Here is a 16,982-nt window from a genome sequence, read left to right on the forward strand (position 1 = left end):
AGAAATCAATCAAAGCAAAACAAGCTACTGAACAGATGGGAAAATAATGAACATTTGCATTTGGGGTTTCTAATGTTTTTCATAAACTTAGTCCAGTCTCTTATTTCATTTAGAAATTGTTATAGGGGTGACTAGATGAACAGATAGATGTCAGAGAAAAGAGATAAGTCTGAAGTAGTTAGTTCTCCATAGGAGAAACTTAGTAACACTGTATTATGGGTTTATGGGTGAGTTCTTTATAATGAACACCACTAACATTTTGAACATTAACAAAAATTGTGTGTGTGTGTGTGTGTGTATGTGTGTGTGTGTATCTCATTTATTTTTAAGCAAAGAGATATTGTGCATACTTATACTGGCTTGATTGTAGACTTACGTGGTAAAGAATTACTCTGATCAAACCTGGCTTACTCTCATCACCCTTTGCAGAAGACCCAGCAGCCAAACCTCTACCATATAGGGGGGAAAACAAAACAAAACAAAACAATTTCTCTAAACTACTTTTTGAAAACCAGACCAGCAGAAGTGTAAATGTCCCGGCACACAGCCCTGCACATTTGGTAATTAGACTTCTGACCCCTTTACTCCAACTGCAGCAAAATGTCTAAATTCTCTGCTATCTTTCCTCAAATGCTTGCTAATTTCAAGCCCCTCATAGGCAGAGTAAGATGCCAAATTCTCTCCTATTTCTCCTAATCTTAAATATAAACAGTTAAATAAAAACAAGACATTTGAGGGAAGCCTGAAGATCAAAAGAAAACAAAACAAACAACAACAAAAATGATTAACCACAAAGAAACTGACTCCAGAGGAAGGAGAAATAATAAAAAGAGCACAAGACAACTTAAAAGATAATCTGTCAAGAATTTTGACGGGTCTGAGATTTTATCCTTCTCACCTTGACTAGTCTGCCATGATTTTGTGGATGCTGAAAGAGACATGAGACTTCTGAGTCAGAGGTAAAGGACTGTTAATTACTCACAACAATAGCTGTGGACAGAGTATTCACATTTTTTCCACCAGTTCCTTAAGCCTTTATCCCCAGAAGTTGATGCAAATACTGCCAAGTGATGCCTTCCCATACAATGGGTTGAGTTATAGGAGAGAAACTCTGGTCTTGGGAGTTTTTACAATGGGCAATAAGTCTGCTTGACATTTGCATCAGAGTAAATCAACATTATCTTTATTATACTAGACAGTAAACAGACCTTCCCTTTGTTCCAAAGGGAGACTATATCTTCCACAGCTTTTTGCTATACAAACGTTCTTGAAAAGATAATGTGGAGTGAAGGATGCCCACACTTCCACTTACAAGATGTGCAGAAATGTGAAACTCTTTGAAAATAACCTAAGAGAAATGTGAAAAGGTGGTGTATGCACAAGACTAAAAAAGGATGCTATGAAAAGTGGACAGTCAGAAAAGAAGAAATTTTTTTAGAATTTAAAAATAATTGATTTTTTAAAAAATGGTGCAAGTGGCAGAAAATTGAGTTCCCCAGAATGTAGTGCAGCGTGATTTTTAAAAAAGACAACATGAGGTCAATATGAAACTGTAAGATACATAAGGGTCAATCCTGTAAATCCAACGTTCAACTGATACAAGTTCCAGAAAGAACTACAGAGAAAACAAAAGTACAAAAATTATCAGAGAAATAATACAAGAAAACTTTTCCAGAGAAAGAAAGATGTATGACTTTAAATCCTCCCATCAAATGGAGAGAATAAAAATGTCCCAGCTGAAATGCATAATAGTGCAATTTTAGAGTATAAAGAAAGGTGCAAAATATAATAATAAAACAAAGTGCCTGGAAATTTCAGGAAGAAGAAAAGCTATTCAAATAGTCATGGTCCAACTATGAAATAAATAAGATTAAATTAGAAAAGGAAGTCACTGAGTTTAAAGGAATATAATGAAATGGATATCAAACAGAATGAATGAGAATCTGAAAGATAATAGTAACATGGTATTTCTTATCCCAACAAGAAATTTTATACCTTAAAAAATAATATATACATAATAAATACATAAATTAATAAAACTATGCCAGTAATTCATGGTCAAACATGAGGGAAATTTATTTTGAGTGACTTCCAGAGAAGTGAGGGGAATCCGTTTGAACTGTCTCTGTGGAAGGGTAGAAAGGTCCTGTCTGTTTTGCCATAGAGAAGGACATCTTAGCCCTTGACTGGCTTTTGTGGTGTACAATATTCTCATAATCAAAATGGTATCAATGCTGCTAAGTGATTTTCAGTATTTGAGTCAATTTGTAACAAATAATGTGACTGTTAAATACAAAGCAGTGCGAATGTTATCAACCATTAAAATATAAAATTAAGGGCGCGGACACACATGGGAAGGAGAGGTAGACGGAAAAGCAGGAGCCCTAATAATTTCTGCATCTTACAAAGTGTAAGCTGGATTACCGAAGACACAAGTTTAATTGTGTTCTGAAAAGCCTAACAGTAAACACAAATTGAATTAAAAGAGCAACATAAAAATGAGTGCATGGTAGGAAAGAAGAAAAGGAAATCAGCTAATTCTCATCTATCATAGCAGAAACTTTTATATATATATATATATATATATATATAATGATTAATATTAATGAATCAAAAAATTACCCAGAGATATGGAAGTAACTACCAGAGGAACTAAAAGGAAAAAATAGTTAAAAGTGTTTGCCTCTGGGAAGCAGCACTGGGGATGGGTAAGGATACAGCAGGGACCATTATTTTTCATTATACTTCTGTACAACTATTATTAAAATTCCTATGTGTAACAGTATATTAACATTGTAAAATTATTCATTCTGTATGAAATTTTTTAAAAGGCAGGCAATCTTAATTATAGTATTTCCCTTATGTGTTGGAATGAGGTCATGCTTTAAAAATCAGAATCATAAAGACCTAGAAATTTTGAAACTGTAGTTATATTTTAATTTGAATATAGTTTTACTGATTTTTTGGAGAAATACTGTAATATATTTGAGTCATGTAGTTTGTATTATGAGTACAGTATGCTCTTAGTAATCTAATACATTTCTTTAGATTGGTAGTAATTTAGAATTTATTTTCTAAAATGAACTTTTGGTTCACTTCCTTTTCTCTGGTAATAAGATGTTATTACTGAAGCTGTTAATGGATATAATTTTATAAGTATTTACTGAGACCATAAGCCTGGTTTTACATTTCTTCATTGCCTTCCAAAACTACATTCTTTTTTTTTTTCCTTGAAACTTTTATTTCAGCCTACTAGTTTCAGCAACTTTTATAATGAGGTTATTCAGACTAATCCAAAGGGCAATTTACACTTAACCTCTTTTAACGGAATTCCCTAAGCAGGATGTCTCAGCAATTCATTTACAATTCTTACTACAGACAACAGACTACAGCTTGAATTCAGGATTGACTTTATGAATTGTAACCACAGGAGAAGACTGTAAGGGTTTTGCATTCACTGCATCTTAGCAGAGGGATTATACCTCAAGCAGCTTTCCCTGGAGTCTAGTCAAGTAGAATCAGGGGTGAAGAAATTACTGACCTTTTTCTACTGAGCTGCCATGAACCTCATGCAAAGAAGCCCTTTGCTGAGGAAGGGCAAGAAATGACTTTAGTGTCTTTTCCTGATCTATAAAGAAGTCTCTCTCTGTCTCTGTCGATTTTTCTTACTCTCTTTCTCTGTCTCCTCTCTGTCTCGCTATCTTTCCCCGTGAGAGACAGACAGACACAGAAATTCTGTGGGGCATTGATAGAACATATTGGGGGAAAACAGAGTATTTTTCAGAAATCCTGGTCTGAGTGACAGAACCGTTGGGCATTATTCTAAAACTACCACGTTAATGTGCATTTCTACAAGAAGTACCCAAATCCTACAGTGGGAGCAGTGTTGCCTATTTCTCAAAGGACTTGGGACTTGCATTGAAAATCAACTAGAGAAAACAAATGAATCTGTGAGATCTTGATGTAATTACAGGCACATAATAAACATCGTCCTTGGAACCACAGTAAAACAAATGTTAATAAAACAGGATACTTCGAGGCATTAGGCCATTAATTCCTATGGATGATTGATGGATAATACTTTTCAATGTCAACATTAAAATTTGATCTTAATTTTGAACCTGTTTAGAAATAGAAAGCTGAAATCTAGACCTTCCTTAGCAGAGAATGAATTCATTTGAAAAATGCTTTTTACCTGTTTTGTGCAACTTCTCAAAATCGTCTCTAAACTGTGAACAGTTAATATTCTAAAGTTCCAAATAAGGACACTCAGGTCAGACTGTAGTCTCAACCACCATGTAGAGATTTCTCCTGTTCATTTTTTGAAGAAGAGTTCTTTGTTGTCTTACATTTTATATATACTGTATATTATATATACTTATCTCCTATATAAAACATAATAATGTATATAAATGTTTAAGATTTCACACCTAGTTTGAATTTTAAAGACATTTTTCTCAATTACTTTGTTTCTCAAGTTCTAGGAAATTTGAAACAGAAAAACAGTTTTCAAATGAAAATACCACAGGAAAAGCTAATGCATGTAAATGTGTGTCATAGTCATTGACTTATAGTATGTACTTAGTAAATGTATTATTTTTGAATTTCAGTTTAGAAGAAATAATTTTCCTTTCAGTACTCACTATAACTAAGGAAATGATTTGTGCACGAAGTAGGCAGGGTGAATATTTTTTTTTTTTTTTTGAGACATGGGACTTACTACAAGAATGGAGGTTTAGAGAACAATAGAAGTAAACATTTTTTTCAGAAAATACATTGATAATATGCTCTCCTGTGTCTATTAAAATTATATAATGTTTGTGGCCTAATGAGGCTAATCTGTGGATCGATCTTATGTCTCATTTACTTTATATATATATATAATATCAAAAGTAACTGAAACAATATCTTACTTGATACTTTATTACAACTTCTTTCATGACCACCCAATTCCATATGTAAATTACTTCAAACTTCTAGATATTTGAATGCCACACAGTAGATGCTTTCACATATATTGACATATTCAAACTGCTCTTTTCACACAGAAGTGATGTTTGTCGTTGAACAGGTATTTCAAGGCTGTCGCATGCTTGGGGAACATGGTCCCTCCAATGTGACAGACAACTAAAGGAGTTTCCTCACCTGTAGTGGAAGAATTAGGTGGCAGAGACAGACAGAGACAGAGACTGCCTGGGACTGAGGCTGAGCCTGACCCCTTTCTCTGCACCCGAAGTCCTGCCCCAGGGATCTAACAGTCCAGCCAGCAGTCTCCATGATTCCAGGCTGCCTCAGCCCCTACAGGCTTGAGGGAAAGAAGGTGCTTGAATTATGTTCTCTATTTCCCATTTCCCAGGGAACATCAGTGGAAGTTCTCATCTGCCGCCTCCTGGGAAGGTGTTGCTAATCTTCAACTGCAAAAATTAGTGACTGTGTAATAATTACTTTCCCATAAATTTAAAAAGGGTATTAACTTTTGTATGTCAGACATTTATACATTAGACTTTCAAAGCATTTTCAGAAGTGCCTTAGGAAAGTGAAGCACTGCTTTTAAAAAGCTGTTATTAAATTTTGTGTATGTGTAAAACACATTAAATATTAGAAGTTAATTTTCAGTCTTAAAACAGTATTTGGGGTGATCTCACTTGGCATTTGATATTCCCATATATGAAGAGATTCAAGACTATTCACATATATTATCTTGACTGTCATAGAAATGTCATAGAATGATCTGCTAATGGAAGAAATAACCTCATTTTTCTGTTATAAATGAAAAAGCAAAAAATTCACACTCAGACTAGAGTGAAAGATTTTCATCTCACCTCCTATAAAAGGACTGCCAAGCCAACAGGAGCCAAAGTCCCCAGAGATTCTTATACCAGCCAGCTTCCTGGTTTTAAAATGATCACAATTATAGTTAAACCACGGGTTCCTATTACCTACAAAATATCTGATGTTACATACCTCAGTTTACCCAAATAGAAACCACATCCCTTTGTATGTATCAGAATCGATCTCTTCTGTTTATATATCTATCTGTCCAATACCAACAGAGGGAGACTATTTCAAGTTCTTTTTGAGATATAAAAGTAAGGAAACTATTCTCAGGAACTGAGGAAAACGCATAATTTATGCCTTGAAGGAAAACTTCCTTGGGTGAGTTAGTAGGAAGAGCAGAAATTAGCTGAAACAGGTCCCTTGAAACTTGTCTCAGCTTTTAACTACACCACATGAAGCTGCTTTGAAACCCATCACTATATCCTCCTCACTGCTCTGTGAGACACCTTCACCTCACTGCCCCTTCTAACAGGAACGTTTAAAGTCTCTTGTAGGTAATGATCATATCTGTTCATACTTCTGATCAGGTGAATTTGAACACCAACTCTATTATTTTCTACCTGTTCTTGAAGCTAAACCATCTATTACACTTTCTCGCCCCTAAAACTACTAGAAATAATGCCAGAATGTAATGAAATTACTAAATTTTTAAAAACATCCCATTTTACATAAGGAAAAGCAAATTCTTTCTCTGTCTATAATATTCAGGGCCAGAAAGGATGGTGTGATTCAGCCCCTCCTCACTGGGCAGTTGTCCAGGTGTGAGCATTGCTGAAGTCTTTTTTAAAATTCAGTTTTAATGCAACACGCTGCTAGAGATGCACCACAAAATTTGTTCTTTAACGTTTGCCTGCAGGATCGTGACCCTTAATGTCTTTACCAGGCAGATAACTTCTGGGCAGCAGAGTTAGCCTGCATTCATGAAATCTCTGAGCAGATGCACTGCTGGAGGGGAGGAATGCCAGTGTCCTGTGAGAACCGTCACCGGTGAGCGCTGTTGGCTTGTGAATTATTCCAAGTACCTTAAGAGAAACTAACGACACCTTTGTTAGCTAATGTGTTTCACCTGCAAAGGGAACGTTGCATTCTGAATAGGTTTGGGCAGATGGGGGAAAAAAAAAAGCAGCCGTATGCTCCCCGATTTCTTGTATACCATTTACACAATTTGGTTAGCTTTCTCTCTGGGAAATTCATCTCGTCAGTGTGAGTTACCATAGCTCAGTCATTTGCTTTTTGTTTCCCCTCTTTAAGCAGTACAGATTTCATACTCCGGCTCCCTCTGTGTTTCTTGATACTAGAGTAAGATATGGAAGCCTTTATAAAATGAAGTGTTTGTCAAGGGAGGTGGGGTGGAGGGTGCTTTTTTTATGGCAATACCAAGCTTTTTCAAGCATTTAACTAGTTTTTGTGATGATAAAGGACTGCACGATTTTCCCGTCAAGGCACTGTAGTATACTGTACTCAGATACTTTCAGCCTGCAGAGGAGTCTTCTGAATTTGCATATTAAGGTTTTAGCTGTTTAAAAGTTTCAGCATTTGGGTCCTTTACCTAACTTCATATGGAGTTAAACTGCTTCTCTAAGAGCTGCGTCAAGATAAAGAAAGAAATGTGAATGGAATCCATCCGCTAAAAAGTTGGCCCTGGCATTGGGGTCACAGCTTTTGTTGCCATGTTTGTCATCAGGGATTCTTGTCATCTGTCATCTGGGATCCCAGAGCTTTTTGGGATTTCCATTCCCACCAACCTTCTGAGAATCGCCTGTGCGATTCTGTCTTGAGTACAGAGGTGGAGAGGTGGAACATTCAGAATACCATAGGTGTCTCTTACTCTGCTGTTCTCAGTGTGGTACTGCTATGTGTTGCCAGTTTAATTAACCAAACCTCTGAAAATCTGCCCTCCTTCCTATTAGTGGTCTGGCTGGCGCATTGCTATTCCTCTTTTTGCAGGGATTGCCCCGCACACCGTGCAGCCTTAGCTTCTTTTTTCTTGCAGTCTGCCCCCTACCATTACTACTTCCTGTCATAGGGATGATATGACTCCATCTGTTTTTCCAGTCCTTTCTGGGATTTTTTAATCTAAATGATTGACTTCTGGTTCCTGAATCATCTGCAAAAGAAGTGATGAATACCTTGGGACCTGTCCCTTTCCACCCTTTTACTCTCAGTCATAATTACCTGAGGTCCATGGTGGATTGAGTCTCACTGCAGACAGGCGTCGAGTATCAGGCAGGCATCGGGAGATTTGGTACAGCTCTTCTATTTATATGTTGCTCTAATACAAAAGAACGTGCTCAACTTTTCTGCTCCTTTCCCTGGAGAAAATGAAAACCGGAAGGGTTGGTTATTTTCTACCCTACGTTTGGGTTTAGGAGGACGAGGCATTTCTCATTGCTGGCAATTGTCATGGCTTTTGAACCCGTCCTTTCCTTCTGTCAGCCCATCACAGGCAGAATGTGCAGTCAGCAGTGGGGGGACGGGGGCAGGGATTTGGGGAATCAGAGCAATCTGCCTCATCTGGCCTTGAGTAGGGGAAGCACCACGGTGTCTCATTAAAAGGTCCTCTCCTGTCCTTCGGGTTTCCTGCAGTAGTGCAGAGGCAGATTGGCTATATTAGCAAAGCTTTTCTGCTTGTGGCCAGTGTAAACAGATCTTAACTGGACGTACATGTTCACTGTTTCTCTGATAGTTGGCGTTTCCAGAGTGGAAAGGCTCCCAAGGCAGCTGCAAAACACCTTCTAACTAAGAACACTGGTGCTTCCCTGCTGTAAGCAACTGGGGAGGACTGTGCGATTCATCGCTGTACTCTGATCCTGTAGAAACACATAGGAAAAGGGAGTGCTTCTTTCCTAGGATCCCATTCCGGGTTGCTGCAGCCAAGGCACAGCTGGATACACATTAAAGTCGTTTTTCTGATTTACACAGTGAAAGTGGTTTCCAAGTAAAGATCCTATTCAAATTATTCACAACCTTTTTTCCCTTCTAGGAGTATGTGTCTTTAGTTGCTCGATTAGATTGGTTTGCATTTAAATGTCGATGACAAAAATTTCTTGTATTATACAGACTGGGCAAGGTGATGGATTTAAGTGGTTATGTGTGTACATCTGACAGGTAGATCAGTCTTCAGGTATACTTACTGGTTCTTTAGTTACTCTTTTTTCATCTCAAATTACACACACATTTTAAAATTATAATGATAATTTATTCATTTTAATAATTAGTCATTATAGACGAAGCTTTAAGTTTAGTCTCTTGGACTGTCTCTTTATGCATTTTTCTTTTCTGAAATACAGTTTCCCTTCCCTCCTGTATGGCAAATTTCTATTTCTAACTCTGAAAATTACCTATGATTCTTTCATTATATATTTTTGAAATACAGTCAGGTAAGACAAACACATCTTACCCCCAAGAGTTCTGGGTTATTTTTTTCCCCCCTCTTTAAATTAGAATGAAACCCTAACACCAGCACCAAGGTAAGACGGATATTGCCTTTGATGTCTTTTATTGCTTTAAGCATTTTACTGGCATTTGACAACACAAAACACCAATATGAACCTCATATGTCCTTTAGACCTATCATGCATTTGCCCTTTTTGCTTATGGCTTTAATTTTTGTTCTTTCAGAAAGCTTTGCTTACTTAAGAGAGTACAGAGGCTACTGAGAAAGTAGTTTATCTCAGTAAAGTTAACCATGAAAATCAACCAACTGAAAAAACACCTTAGACACAAATGGGGTACCAGTTGCACCCATCCCCATGCCTCACTGGTATGGACATGAATGCTGAGAGTCAACCGGCATTCAGATGTTTTTTACCGGAACAGGTATGGTTGTTGATGCACATGACAAGCACACAGTAGGTGCTTTAATTGATCCATCGATACATGTATTGAGCTCTTATATTTAATGCATCTTGTCAGAGTTGATGATTTGGTGGGTATTTGTGGGCTTCCCATGTGCTCTTTAGCTCATTGCCATAGAGACGACTTTGTTTCCTCATCCCATCTCTACCCCATAGGGGTGCACTTTTCTGAAACAATAATATTGTGTTAAGAAGTTGAAATATATCCTAAAGTAATCATAGATTCGGGGCCCAAATATCTCATAATTAGAGCTTCCGTTCCTCAGAAAGGGGACAAAATAACGCATTGTCATTATTGCTATGATTTCTATTAGCTAAGTTTAAACATGTCTATTGTGTTTTAAGAAATCATATGTAAAACATGATTTTTATCTTTTATGTTGACTTTAGTTTTTGAAGTAGATATATTTTATTAAGCTAGTAACAACTGTATGTTAGATGTCATCTAATAGCCTAGGGGAGTGACAGGTGGCCAGTACTGGAGTTCACATCTCATTATTCTTTGGCTCCACATTCAAACAGGGTTATATCTAAAACTGACACAGTGGTTGATCAGTGACCCAATGAAATGAGCTGTTGAACACAGAATTCCTGTTCATAGGAGCTATGTGTAGAATTCATGATGTGAATGATTACAAATAGTATCCTTGCTGTCTGTGTCAGACAGGAGGCCAGCAGTTAATGGTCCATGGAGATTTAACTACCCATATTGGCAGAGATGCTCCTTGTAGGGCAAACATGAGGCCTGGTAATGGGAAACATTTGGAACTTACATCTCCATTGTCTCTCTGCCTGTTGTGGCAGCGAATTGGTTTATATTATGAATCCTAGCTCCGTATTCATTAGCAAGGATTTTTTTCTCTCAGTTTTGTGAAAGTATATGGGTGCTTATAAAACAGTGACTTAAACACATATTTTGTTTGCATTAAGTGATAATATGCTTGTACTTCATCTGCCATAACTACAAATGGAGAGATGGCTGAAAACTACAGCTAATCTCTTTATTCATAATAGTTATAATGCCTACCATTCAGAAGTTACTTAATATGCACTTGGCACCATTTACTTTGTAAGTGCCTTTAAGTATGGTTTTAAGTGTCTAATATAATTTTTAAGTACTTCACAACAATTTTATGTGGTCGATATTAAACATATTTTATAGAGGAGGAAACTTTGACAATTAGAATCAATAAAAACCTCATCAGGTCTGGACAAATGAGTTGAAGCTAACGAGATAGTTTTAGAGTGGATAAAAGCAATGACCTTGCATAGAAAGCCCTACCATTAGCTTTTTAAAAGGCAGCTACAACAGCCCAAGATTATGAAGTGAATAAATTGCGTGCTAAGCTTCCTCACTCTCAGCTGCGTTTTCAACAAAGAGCAGAGTCACAGATATTTATTGTCCACCATGAGCTACCTTGGATTTAGGGGCTGCCACGGCCAACAACAGAGACAACATCTCTGCCTTGAAGGATCTAACATCCTAATGGAAGGAAACAGATATTAAATGTGTATGCAAATGTATAAAGCAATTTAAGATAGGGGTAAGTGGTATGAATAAATTATAACGGGGCCATGTACCAGATTGGCTGGGATATGGGGGTAGTTGACCACCTCGTGCAGGACAGTCTGAGAAGGCTTCTCTGAGAGGTGCCCTTTGAGCTGAGATTGAATGGTGAGGACGTCAGAGGAAAATTTGTGGGAAAAGTATTTTTAGAAGTAGAAAGAGCAACAAGTCCAGCAGCCCTGAGATTGAACAGCAAGTCTGAGCTTTCAGAGAAAGAAAAGAAGGTGGCTGGAAAATACTGAGCAAGAGAAAGGGTAAGTGGGCTGTGGCAGAAGAAACAGGCAGAGTGCAATCCATACAGGCACCAAGCAGGAGGAATGGTGACTGTGTTCTGGGTGCTTGATCACTACGTGGCCTCTTTTTTTTTTTTTTTTTTTTTTTTTTTGCGGTACGCGGGCCTCTCACTGCTGTGGCCTCTCCCGTTGCGGAGCACAGGCTCCGGACGCGCAGGCTCAGCGGCCACGGCTCATGGGCCCAGCTGCTCCGCGGCATGTGGGATCTTCCCGGACCGGGGCACGAACCCGTGTCCCCTGCATCAGCAGGCGGACTCTTCTCAACCACTGTGCCACCAGGGAAGCCCACTACGTGGTTTCTTAATACTTCTGTGTGGCACAGCTGCTCAGTGTAAAATAAATACTTAAACTCTGGGAGTTAAGAGCCTTTAGCTGTTAGATAGAACCCTGATACTAACTAGGGTTGTGTTGCTAGAACAGTCCTTGACCATTTCAGGTTTACAACTGCAATATGAAAAATAGATAGAAATAAATGAACACTTCTAGGTTTCTAAGGCTCAGTAAGTTGAGAAAAGAAGACCAACTCTATTTTATAAGTTTCCAAGACCATCACAAAGTTTTGGTAGACACAAGATTTTTCATTGTTATTCCTCAAACTGTGACGCAAAGCGCAATGTCATTTTATGGGTGGTCTTTCAGAGGAATGGCAAGACCTAGTTTTGTTCGTGTTTCTTAATTCATCAGTGGAACTGATACACAAGTGAACATTAAATAGCCAGTAACCTTTGTAAAGAATATATTGGCTTGGCCAAAAAGTTCATTCGGGTTTTTCCATAAGATGTTATGGAAAAACCCAAACGAACTTTTTGGCCAACCTTATATATAGGTGCGTGTGTGTGTGTATATGTATATATTGTGTGTGTATAATAATTTCCCATTATTTAATTACAGTTTTTCTCTAAACGAGTGTCTGCTGAGCCCAGTTTTATAATAGCCCTAGATACATCTAATTGTCTAAAAATAAAATTAATTTTAATTTATCTAAATACCTCAAAGCAAATATTATTTTAGAACTTTATTGCAACAAACCATAAACCTAAAAGATAAAAATAATTGGATATGGAATTTCAAACATATTGAGACTCATTTAATTGCTATAAAAATAAACTTACATGTAAATATTATATACTTTGCTAAGCAAAGTACAGTTATCAAAATATCAGAATGCCATTTCTGTTAATATTTCTGTGTTTCTAATCAATAATTCATTACTGTATGGAAATAATTTGTGGAATTTTATATGAAGCAGTGATTACCTTTGCTAGACATAAAGACATTTATTTGGAATACTGTTCAGTGCTGTTTCCTTTATCACAAGTCTCAAATCTGCCATGTTTCTTAGGATATTAACGTACAATGTCAAATGGGATTGAAGCTGAGAAAAATTACCTGAGGGCATTTTTGTTTTGTACTTAAATTTTATTTTGTCATTTATTCTTATTAGCAATCATTAAGCAATTTAATAATTATAAGCTCCATTAACATTTTAATGAGTCTAGTGGCCATTGCTAAGTGTAATTAAATTAGTTTTATTGTATAATATTTTGAAGCTGTGATTAACTTAAGTTTTCCTGTGCTTAGAAGAATAAACCTATGGAGAGATTGCTATTCACCAAATATCTTATTAACTTATAAGGTACTGATAAAATAGACATTAATGGAGTCAGGAGAGAAATATAATCCCCTATTGAGTCTATTCACAAGATAAAACTTTAATCATCTCGGTTTGGAATCAGTCTAGTCCGGACATCATAATTTTATTTAAAGGTGTTTCTTGGATAGAGGTGGAAAAAAAGGATGAAGGGATAGTTTCTTTTGGTGATGTTCTGTTCCTCCATTTGTTTCTGCAAGTGTAATTTGTAGGGACAGGATTGGATGAAGTCAGACAGGCTAATGACGTGAAGTAGGTACCTGTAACATGTTGAATTATTTGGTACCAAGCAAGATATATATTCATTCATTGATTAACTTGGAAATTTATTGTAGAAATGAAAAAGTCATTAAGTCATTTTAGTTTATTTAACAAGTATTTACATAAACACACATTAAAGACATTAAAAATGTGAGCCAGTGGTAATTTTCTTTTCTTTTCTTTTTTATTTATTTACTTATTTGGTTGCACCGGGTCTTAATTGTGGCACGCGGCCTCATTAGTTGTGGTGTGCGAACTCTTAGTTGTGGCATGTGTGTGGGATCTAGTTCCCTGACCAGGGATTGAACCCGGGACCCCTAGTATTGGGAGTGTGGAGTCTTAACTACTGCGCCATCAGGGAAGTCCCACGCCAGAGGTAATTCTCATATTACTTATTAGTATTTTTTACTGGAATCCTCAGTTTGAAACCTCTTTCTTGCTATCACTTAAACCTTCTTCTTAGAAACTGTTTGACTGTATATGAGTGGAAGGTCACTATACATTACGTATTTGTTGTGCCAGTCTTTGGTCTTGCATGTACTTGGAGATTTGGTCCTTTATTGCTATTGCTGTTAGATAAACTCTGACATGCTCTCAAGAGTGAGATAGTCTTGTTTTCTGATGAATTGCCTTACATAGAATGCAATTAAGCATTTTACAGGATAGTAATTTGTGTAACATGTATAGCACATGTTTAGTTATGGGAATTACGTGGATTTGCTGTAATTATTAGATTCTGTTGATTGTATTCCATTATGCTAATGTTTCCAAAATAAGCATATCAAACAATTTTATACCATGCAGTATTTCAGACACCTTTGGGACATTTTCTTCAATATATTTTGAATGCCACAGAAACATTTTATCATGAAATTTATACTTTCCACTTTATCCCTCTTTTTGTAATCAAAAAGGTATGTGTATGTACAATATAGACTTTTTAAAAATAAAAAATAGGTATTAAGAAATACTAATATTACATTATCATCATATATGCCATATACCAGTGATCAAAAAATGGAAAATGAACTCAGTCTTTTTTTTCTTTAATATTCATTGCTGAACTAGATTCTCATTTGACTGTACTGACACACTTTTGGAATTTTTATACTACAGCTCTAATAAAGTTCTAAACATCCAACATATTACTCAGTGTTTTCCTTTACATTTCTGGAAAGAAAGCAACACAAAACTTATTGTTGCCTAATGATCATCAACAAAAGAGACTTTTATATTAGTGTTGCCCTTTCTATTGAAGACTTTGAGTTTCCAATAGAATTCAGTCAATGTTATGTTCCAGATGACAGAAGAGCCCACTTAGACCCTTACGATCATGAAATTTAGTCTCGTGTAATCCATTTGCCATTTCTCTCTGTTTTTCTCTCTAGGTAATCTCAGCCATTCCAATGGTTTTAGGTACTTCTCAAACAAACAAACAAACAAATAAATTCTACACCGAGTCTAAGATTTTTATACTTATCATCTTGCCGGTTCCACTTGGATGTCTCATAGACATTTTTAACTTAACCTGTTTTGATTCACATCTCTTCCCCAGTTAAGTGACATCGTCATCTGGGTAGTTTCTCTAACCACAAATCTTGGTATCATATCAATTCCTTCTTCCTTTCCACCCCCATAACAAGCCCATCATTATGTTTCTTGACCCGTATTCAATGCTTATTTCAAATCTGTAGTATGTTCTCATCCTGCTGCACTGTCTGAGCCTAAGCCCCCTTCATCCTCTTACATGACCTGTGGCCATGGCCTCCTCGTTCATTCCTCTGCTGCTGGTCTTCCCTGACTACACCCACTATCTAGTCAACAACCAAAGGTATCACCCAACTTTTAAAAACATTTACCTTATTATGTTTGCTAATATCCCTCAGTGTTTTCCTGTTGCATAGAATAAATTATAAGCTCGAAGAGGGCAGGACTTTTGTCTGTAAGGTTACCACTGAATCCTTAGTACCTATGATGTCTGGCAAACGGAAAATATGAATCTTTGACTCCCTGCTTGTATAAGACTAGCTAATTTTCATTCTTAAAATCTGAGTTTTTGTACAGGATTTCTCTGATAATCCTTAGAGTAACCGCCCTTTCATTGACTATGTAACATTCTCTCCCAGTACAGTGCTTAATTTCTTCATTTTAGGCCACATTCTGTAATTGTTTGTTTATTGTCTGCTTTCTCCACTAGAATAGATACTCCATGAGGGCAGGGACTATATCCTCATCTTGATATGACAAATAGTAGGTATGCAACAATACTGTTAAGTGAATGATTGCCAGAACTCACATAGAGCCAGGTCTTTCTGTATTTGAGGGGTTTTTGTTTGTTTGTTTTAATTTTTTACTTAATGGTATGCATTTTAACTGGTATGACATGGAGTTGGGTATCCACAAAGAAATTTGTTTTCTTTGTATAATTTAATTTTCTTCCTCCAAAAAAGTAATCTTAATAACCTTTTCCTGTTTTTTAAAGACAAAATTTCATCTCTTGATGTATTCCCTTAAAATCCTCATATTTTAAATCCTCTGAGATACTACATTTTTGAAGGGTAATAGTACTAATTAATAGTTTTTACTTATTGGGTCCTATTATGTGCCAAGCATTGTTACAAGTGATTTTTTTAACTTCTAAATCTTCAAAAATACTTTATCTTATCCGATATTATTATCATCTTTATTTAGTAAACGAGGAAGGGAAAGGTCACAGTTAAATAATTTTTTCCAGCTGAATCCTGCCAGGGATTGGCAGGCTTGGTACTCACATCCAAATAGAGAGTCTAGACTGTAATCTATATAATAATTTACTAATTATACTTCCTGAAGGAATACTGCCCTAATAAGACAAGTCACACTTTTAAAAAATTATGGACTATTTGATTTTCAAGTACTTAAAGCAAAAATACCTGATGTACTTCTTTGATTAAAGTACCTTGTTTCATTATTCACTAAATTCCTTCTTTCAACAAAATTCAGCACTTTGATGTAATGTATACAAGGATAACAAAAATAAAGTGGTCAGAGAAAAAATATCTTAAATATTAAAATCAACTATGTGGTTATGATGTGCTCTGTCATGTTTTTTCCTTTAGTTGGGACAATGTATTTTCTTATATGAATTAGGAAAGGTCAGGTATAGCAGTAAGAATTATATATGGCTATTTATTGATTTGTATTTAAGTTAACTTAGAGTAATTATTTAGTGTCTGGAAGAGATATAAATGAAAGCTTTGCCAAGTAGTCTCAGTATCCTTTGCTACAGCTTCTCTGAAGTGCATTCTGTTCATTGCTCATAGCACTGTTCCTTGGCATTTGTATTTGGTCACACGGTAGAGCTCAAGGTTAATGCCCAGTAGACAGGTCTGAAGGTACATTCAATACCATCATTATAAGCATGCTTACTTATAAGACAGAACAGATGAAATTTTCACCTTGCCTTTGCCCAGGAGCCCTTAGGAAGATGGAAAAGGATGAATCAGTCCCTTGTTTGCAAAAAGGGTGACATTAAT

Source organism: Mesoplodon mirus, assembly GCF_964341445.2.
Source record: "Mesoplodon mirus genome assembly, chromosome: 20".
Classification (NCBI taxonomy): Eukaryota; Metazoa; Chordata; class Mammalia; order Artiodactyla; family Ziphiidae; genus Mesoplodon; species Mesoplodon mirus.